Raw genomic sequence first — 9075 nt, forward strand, 5'->3', positions numbered from 1 at the left:
GTGACGGAGCTTGGTCCACATTGCCAGTTGTAAGTTGTACCCGTTTGCAGTGAGAGTTGGACTCACCCAGGGCTGCCCTCTGTCACCGATAACTTCCATAACCTTTATGGACAGAATTTTTCTAGGTGCAGCGAGGGCGTCATGGGGATCCGGTTTGGTGGCCGCAGGATCGACTCTCTGCTTTTTGCAGATGATGTGGTTCTGTTGGCTTCATCAGGCCATGATCTCCAGCTCTCACTGGAGCAGTTTGCTGATGAGTGCGAAGCAGCCAGGATGAGGATCAGCACCTCCAAATCCAAAGCCGTGGTGTTCTATCAGAAACGAGTGGAGTGCCCACTCCGCTTCGGGGAAGAGGTCCTGCCCCAAGCAGAGGAGTTCAAGTATCTGGGGGTCTTGTTCAAGAGTAAGGGAAGGATGGAGCACCACTCACTACGTGTCAACAGATGGCAACTGATGGAAATATAACCTTAAAAACCCTAACACTTTCTGTCCATGGTACATGGGTCATACTCAAGAATTGATTTGATTTGCATTTCAAAACAAAGCTTATATAAAGTCAGAGAATGTGTTATTGAACCTGGTACCCTATCTGATCATGGTACTGTATATATGAAATTAAATTTAGGCTTTGGTTGGCACTTCAAATACTGGAGACTAAATATTTCATTGTTGACAGATCCAAATATAAAGGACAACATAAAAAAAACAATTGATGAATACTTCAAAATTAATGATAATGGATCAGTATCCCCCTCGACTCTTTGGGAGGGGGCAAAGGTGGTGCTGAGAGGGAAATGTATTGAAATTGCGGTTAGATTAAACAGACAGAGAATGGAGAAGGAAAAAACAGCTGGAAAGTGACATAAAAAGACTAGTACATGAACATAAAATGACAAGGGACAAAAATGTCTTTAAACAAATACAAGAAAGTAAAACCTCCTTGGATGAACTTCTCACACAAAAAGCAGAGGGAGCACTTCGATACACAAGCCAAAGGTACTATGAAAAGGGAAATCGGGAAAGCCGGCTACTTGCCTCTCAACAGAGGAAACAACAATCAAGCCGTATTGTCCCTAAGATAAAACACCCCTCCTCTCTGACCGAGGTCTCCCACCCAGAGGAGATAGCTGAGGCATTCCAAATTTACTATAAAAATCTTTATGATACATCAGGGGGAACACAAGACAAAAGGAAATTAGAAGATATATTCAAAAATCTTAATTTAAGAAAACTCTCTGCATCTGAGGCGGACGAATTAATAGCTCCTATCCGAGAAAACGAGATACAAGACGTTATTAAATCATTAAAAAACAACAAATCCCCTGGCACAGATGGTCTACCAGGTGAATTTTATAAGGCCTTTGGAGAGGAGCTCGTGCCAAAACTTTGCCAGATCTTTAATTATGCCTTACAGGAAAATGACCCGCCTAATAGCTGGTCTGAGGCAGTAATAACGGTTATACACAAAGAGGGGAAAGATCCATTAGATTGTGTTGCCTATAGGCTGATCAGTTTGTTGGGGAATGACGTAAAGATTATTAGTGTCATATTAGCAAATAGAATGCAGAAGTACTTAGGTAAATTGATTAATCCAGACCAGACCGGTTGCATACCAGGTCGACAAGGAGCAAATAATATTAGAAGAGCATTAAATGTACAATCAGTGGCAAGACATTCAGTTCACCCGTCAATGCTTCTTATGCTTCTTATTTGAAGGAAGAACTCTAAGGGCTTTTTCACAACTTCAGGCAAAGTACGACATTGACTCTAAGGATTTATTTAGATATTTTCAAATTCGACATTATTTGATGACACACAAAGAATGGGACAATATTAAAGAAGCTTCAACTAATTTTGAACAATATTGGATTGAGATAGTTGAGAACAAAATGAACATTAAAAATACAATATCAGATATATATGGCAGGATACGTATGGACACTTAAGTAGATGTGAAAGCTAAATGGGAACTGGAATCTAATGCCGTGATTGCTGATGGAGAATGGGAGAGTTCTTGGTTGCCCTGGCAAAAATGTTTAAGCAGCCCAACATGGAGGGAGTTCAGCTGGAAGTTAAGAATAAGGTATTTTAAAACTCCCTTGATAATAGCTTCTTATGATAATAACTGTTCTCCCCTGTGTTGGAGGGGCTGTGGCATAATGGGGGACTTTTCCCACATTTTTTGGGACTGCCCTAAACTGATGAAATTCTGGGAAGAGGTAAAAAAACAAATAAGTGAGATTCTAAAATTAAACAGACCAATTGATCCACAGCAATTTATTATGGGTACAGCATCAACAAGCGATTTAAGGAAAAACCAGGTGTTTTCGCTTAGAGTACTTCTATTAATTGCACATAAAATGATCACAGTAAACTGGCTCAAACCCCACCCACCTACCCTGGACCAGCGGCATCAGAGGCTTAAGGATGTAAACTGCATGGAACGCATAACAGCAAACTTACGACTTCAGACAGACCTATATCTTGACAAATGGGCACCCATTAAAAAATATTTGGAGAGTTGAAGATATTCTCTCTATTTGACTGAGTTGGATGTTTTTTTTTTTTTTTTATTTTATTTTTCACATGCTAGTGAGGAAATAAGTGACCTCTAAAGAATATAGTATAATGTGTATCTTGTTATGAGGTTTTGTAAGAATGTGTGTGACTCTGTTAAGGAACCTATTCTAATAAATGTTCAAAAAAAAAAAAAAAACCCTAACACTGGCCAATGACGACAGTAATACTATTCCCAGTGGAAAAGGTTTGATTTAATATTTACTCTTGCATGTGGCACAGTCACATGGGATAATCGCTGCTTGTTTTTATTCAAATGTGCCCAAATCTTCCCTTGGTTGACAGAGAGAAGAGAAAAATGAAAGAGCGCCGGCTGGCATGCGGAGAGTGAACGAGGAAAGACATTTACCCCGGTTGTAAGAAAAAACCTGCAGGAGGTGAAATGGATTAGTGTAGACGTTTTTCCATGCTCTGAAACATAAAGCCTCACAAAGCGGAACCAGAAATACTATTAAAAACCTCAATGGATTGTTTCTGCCCCAGCCTTGGTATCTTCCTAAATTTCAAGGTGTTGGAAAGACACATGAAGACGTGTGTAGAAAATAAAAAAACACATTCAAAAAGCCCGGCAAGACCCATCACTGAATTGCAGATTCACAGGGGACTGGTACCACATGACATCTCTTGGGCTGACCTCAACTTTGCAATGATATGATCAGTATTTTGCAGTAAACAGTCTCCATTTATAGAGTACTTTCACACCTTGTGGTTTCTAAGCAATTTACACTAAACAGCATTGACCTTTTCACACATCAATGGCAGCAGAGCTGTACCTCTATGGATATAACTCCGCCCGCCACCTGCTCTCAAGAGAAATCACAACGTCATCTGCAAAGATCATTGTCCATGGAGTTTCCTGTCTTACTTCATTTATCAGCTTATCCATCACCACCGCAAAATGTAGGGGCTCAGAGCTGATCTCTGGTGAACTCAAACCTCCATCTTGAACTCCTCTGTCCCATCTACATCGTATCTCCATGCCTGCTTCCAACTTCCTCATCCAATACCACACTTCTTCTCTTGGCATCATGTCGTATGCTTTTTCTATATTTGCAAAGGCACAATGTAGCTCCCACTGACCTTCTATGTTCTTCTCTGTCGACATAGTTCAAGCAAAAACTGCATCCCTGGTGCTCTTTCTTGGCACAAAACCAGAGTGCTACTCACAAGTGCTCACTTCCGCCCGAAGTTAAGTTTACACAACTTTTTCCCATAACTTCACTGTGTGGCTCAATTTATTCCTCTTAAGGTACCACAATTCTGAACATCTCCCTTTTTCTTGAAAATCAGTATTAGCAAATTTCTCCTCAATTTCTCAGGCGAATTCCTTCTACACACCCAATGTTACATTTGTATGCAACTGCACCGATGCCATGTCTAAATTAAGAGTAAAAGTTGGGGAAAAGAGAGGAATATACTGTCAATATAGTTTTAGACTCGCTTGTCAACTTCTCTGTTTTGCTATTAACTCAATGTGCGTAATTTTCTCTGCATCTGTTACCGTACATCTTTGTCCTTGAACAGAAACAATCTGTTTTCAAAAGTTACAGAGAACATAAATCAAACTGATGAGGTTATTAACAGAAAAATTCCGTCCTCTCCTCCTTCCTGTGTTTGGAGAGCACAACATTGATTTCTTTTTTTCTCTAAAAGAAGTTACAAGGTAGATGAAGTGTGGGCGGTTCTTCCTCCAGAGCCCGCAGTAGGTTTTATCATATAGTCTTGTAAACTATCCTTCATCCTCCATCCTTCTGAGATCCCAATAAATGATAAATCAGAAGCCCACTCTCAAGCATAGATGGAGAGGAAGATACACTGCACACCTTGATACAAGAAAGAAGATACTCTTTGAGTACTAAATATTTCCCTTTCATTTTCCCCAGGTTGCTCTTCAGTGAGTTGCAGACACAGATTTTACAACTAGAAAAGAACACCGGACACTAAGTTATGAGAAATGTATGCCGACTTTGATTCAAGATGCTGATCTCACGAATGTGGGATTTCAAATTAAGACATCTGAAACGGCACTTGGTAACTTCTTTCAAATCTCTGTTGCACAAGAATCTTGATGTGACAAATGGTGAGTCCTTAAAAGAAAAGAAAATTTCTAATTGTACTTGTTCTGTGCTGATTTGAATTTGTTCAATATTCACACTCACGTATACACGTGCACGTACACACACAGAAACATACACATGAATACATATGTACAGTATATATATGTATATATGTATACTGATCAAAGAAATAAAGGGAACACTTAAACAACTAACTGTAACTTCAAGTCAATCACACTTTTGTGAACACAAACTGTGCACTTGGGAAGCAACACTGATTCATTTTGACTTGTTTTAAGGACATTACATCAAAGTTGGATTAACCTGTAGTGTGTTTTTCCACATTAGTTTTGAGTGTGACCCCAACTCCAGACCTGCATGGGTTAATAAATTTGATTTCCATTGATAATTACTGTGTGATTTTGTTGTCAGCACATTTAGCTATGTATAGAACAAAGTATTTAATGAGAATATTTCACTCATTCAGATCTAAGATGTGGTATTTATTGTTCCTTTTATTTTTTTTGAGCAGTGTATATCCAGCATATATATGTATTTTATTGTATTTCTTATTCTCCCTCCTTCCTACTATTATCTATTACTGTTATGTTTTTGCTTGAAACTCTGGCACAACAATTTCCTTTGGGATAAATAAAGTTGTTCTCATCTCATCTCATATATATTTTTTCAGTTTTTTATACAGGACTGTCTCAGAAAATTAGAATATCGTGATAAAGTTCTTTATCTTCTGTAATGCAATCAAAAAAACAAAAATTACTTTTTCATGATAGTCTAATATTTTGAGATAGGATTTTTGAGTTTTTTGAAGGTGTAAGCCATAATCAGCAGTATTAAAATAATAAAAGGCTTGCAATATTTCAGTTGATTTGTTATGAATCCAGACGGTATGACATTTTTGTTTTTGGTTTCTAATTTTCTGACAGTCCTGTACATATATTTGTTTAGATACACACAAAATAAATGCACACACCTTACACCATATGTAAATACCATACATTTTCTGTGTTGATATGTTTGTCCATCTATTGGGCACCTGCTTCTCAGTCGGTAGACCGTGCATCCTTCCAATTGGAGGGTTGGTGTTTTAATCCCCAACTCCAACTTTTTGCATACTGAAGAGCCATCATTCAGCATGACATTCCTCAAACCATTACCATTGTAAATTCACATGTAAATATGTAACCATGGCAGGTGCACCGTCAGTAATAATCCCAGCGATTTTATTCCATTGTAGTTGCATGTCATCTACGGTGGAACAAACAGAAGCTCACTCTCTCTTTCCCTTGATCAAGCAGATCAAGGGAGTTCCCTGCAGGAGTGCTCTCTAGCACTCTCTCCAAGGGGTCAAGAAAGGGTCGATACTCAGCTGTTTGGTGCATAGACATAAACAACAATCCGAACCAATCCCCCTCCATCCAACGACAAAGTACATGCACTGAGCTGGGGGGGCAATAAGAATGCAATAAGAATGCCCAAACCACCTCTCACTGTGGGCAACTCTAGAGTGAAAAAGACTCAAACCTCGCTCAAGTAGACCAGTTCCAGAGCCCAAGCTGCGCATCAAGGTGAGTCCGGCTATATTGGGTCACAACCTCTCGGCCTCACACACAATCTCAGGCTCCTTCCCCACGAGAGAGGTGACAGTCCAAGTTCCAAGAGCCAGATTTTTCAGCCGAGGATTGGACCGCCAAGGTCCCTGCCTTTGGCCACGACCCAGCTCACACTGGACCTGACCCCCTGTCCCTCCTATGGGTAGTAACCTCATTAGAAGGAGGACCCATGTTGATTTCCAGGCTGTGCCTGGCTGGGGCCCATGGGTACAGGCCAGGCACTCGCCAACAAGTCCATCCTCCAGGCCTGGCTGCGGGGGGAGCAAACATACAAACATGTATGAATTTACATAAAAATATTTTGAGTAAATTGATTCGATTTGATTCCGTCTCACAGCAAGAGTGACAAGTTAGATTCTGACAAGGGGGCATAGAGCTTGTATGTTCTCCCAGTGTCTGCATCAGTATACTCCAGGTTCTCCAATTTCCTTCCACAGTTCAAATAGATGCTGCAGGGTCACTGGAGACCCTAAATTACTCACATGTGTGACTGACAGAGTGAATGGTTGTATGTCTCTAAATGTGGTCCATGATTTAGATTTTTTTTAAGTCCAAGGAGATAGACATTGGCAGATGGATGTCATCATTTGAATTACTCTGAAAATACTCAACAACAGTTGTACTGTCTCCCCTTCAGCATTTAAAACAGCGTCTACGTCGTCAGCAAGAAAAAGCTGCAGGTCAGTAAAGTAAGGCAAAAATTGAGGTTGTATTTGCAGCAAATCCAAACAACCGGATGTGATCTGGCATAACACAGTGACTCACTGAGTCGGGCAAGAGTGATCAAATGGGACTGGAAATTGCTGAAAGGCAGTAAAATTAGCTTTGCAGTCAGGCTGCAGACTTGCAGGCACGGATGATACACGCTGCAACGACACCAGTGCCAGTTTATCAGCCACAGGCACCCCCCTCACTAAAAGACATTCCTATTATTTGCTTTTTTTCTTGTTTAAAATCTATTCATTTCATTCACATTGCCGTGAAGGCCACCTGTTTTTAATTGACAGGTAACGGCTAATAAAGTGTTACTTAAGTGTAACTCTTTGACAAGGTTGTGTCAAAGATTTTAACCTCATTTGCCATTATTAGCCTGAAAATCCAAATTATTATGGAAGGCCTTAAATTCAGCAGGAGTCCTGTCCTGCCCCTGAGGGCACCAACTTCCAATGAGCATGTGTTAAGTTATTCATCAGAGCTACTCTTCCATTTCTGTCCCTCGAGTCCAGAGTATCAACTGCTTAATATGGCACGGCCAATGCCAAGGGCCATTTAATTCAAGTCAATCAATACTGTGGAATACAGAAGAGTCAGTGCTTTTATGTGTCTGTATAGAATATTAATGAAGCTGATGGTGTTGCGCTCGCAGGGTTTATGTTCCATTATCATATTCATGTTGATAATGGAGCAGAAAAGTCCCCGTAGTCTGGTGTACTCCGGTGACAATGATAGGAGATCGTCTCGTCGCCACCATTGGCTTGGCTCGCTCAGAGTTGAGAATCTTGCATTTCAATCCAAGGTCAAATTTTAGCTGACAGGTGCCAGTTTAGATTTTAGGCACAAGAAATCACATGGCGATATCAATATTGAGAGGAAAAAAAAAAACGTGCAGTTAAAGTCTCATTATTCATGCTAAATAAATCAGATGTCCAAAGTAAAATAAATTAAAGATGATATTTCACTTCAGTACAACATAAGTTTCAGTCCCAACCATCCAATAGATTCAAGATGTTTGTCCCGTACTTGGAGCAGCTGTACCTCAGAAAAGTTTTGGAAAGAAACAACAGATTTTGCATAATTTGTGAACAGCACGGAGCTGCTGTTAAGCAGAGTGAAGAAAGCTGCCTTTCGCTTTTTCTAAATGTTGGGTTTTTATTATCATTGTTCTGCCGGCAGCTTTCATTTCTACAGGAGCGCAGTGACTGGACCACTAACGGACCCACACAAACAGGAAGGGAGAAGTAGAATATAACAAGCCACTGGAGAAATCCTGCAGGGCTCCGGAGAGCCATTAGCCAAAGTTTCCATTTATTTATCTGTACAACCAAAGAAAAAAAAAAAAAGAAAAAAAAAAGAATACGTCAAGGAAGCTGGGGAGTCTCTCATCCCCAATGCCGCTGTTCTACTCTGTAATTTTTCTCGTTGCAGTGGAAGAGCATACCTGCTGCCCTGACGGGCTGGCCTGTCCAGAATAAAGGGGTAAAAGTGGTGTTCCTGGCATGTGTGTGAGGACCAGACACGATGGCTTTTTATTGAGTGTCACACAAAGTGGCGTGAAGAAGCCGATGACGGAGAGGCATGGCTGGCACACGGCGGCTGAGTGACGGCGATCACAGAAAATTGCCTCAATTAAAAGAGGTGAAAGCCGGGTACCTTGTCATGGCCTCGTGGACGCGGGAGCAGACGGGTTCTCCGATGCCTCCAGACGATAAGAGCGCACGGTTTTGTGGAGTGCAACCAACACCCACAAAATAAGCCCCGGGGAAGGGTAAGGTTAAGCTGGAAAACAACACACAAAACCTGGTCATGTAATAGGCATCTCATGTTGCTCCTGTCATTGTCGGGCCCACCGGAGGAAACCTAATTTATTTAATAGCCTACCGCCTCGGTGCCAAGCGTTTGGCACGAGAAACAGAAGGCAGCGATGATGAAGGCATAGCAGGAGGGGGGGGGCAAACGCTTTCTTCACTGTCGAGATGTGATTTCTAAAGTGAAGATCTGTGTCAGCCATCTGGTGACAGAGAATAGCGGGGAACTATGTCAGCATGCTATTTTGAATAATGTATACATGCTCGCTGTGTCTGGATAACTGG

The sequence above is a fragment of the Fistularia commersonii genome, chromosome 18 (assembly GCF_037954325.1).
Source record: "Fistularia commersonii isolate RoL2024-O1a breed Wild chromosome 18, RoL_Fcom_v1.0, whole genome shotgun sequence".
In the NCBI taxonomy this organism is placed as follows: Eukaryota; Metazoa; Chordata; class Actinopteri; order Syngnathiformes; family Fistulariidae; genus Fistularia; species Fistularia commersonii.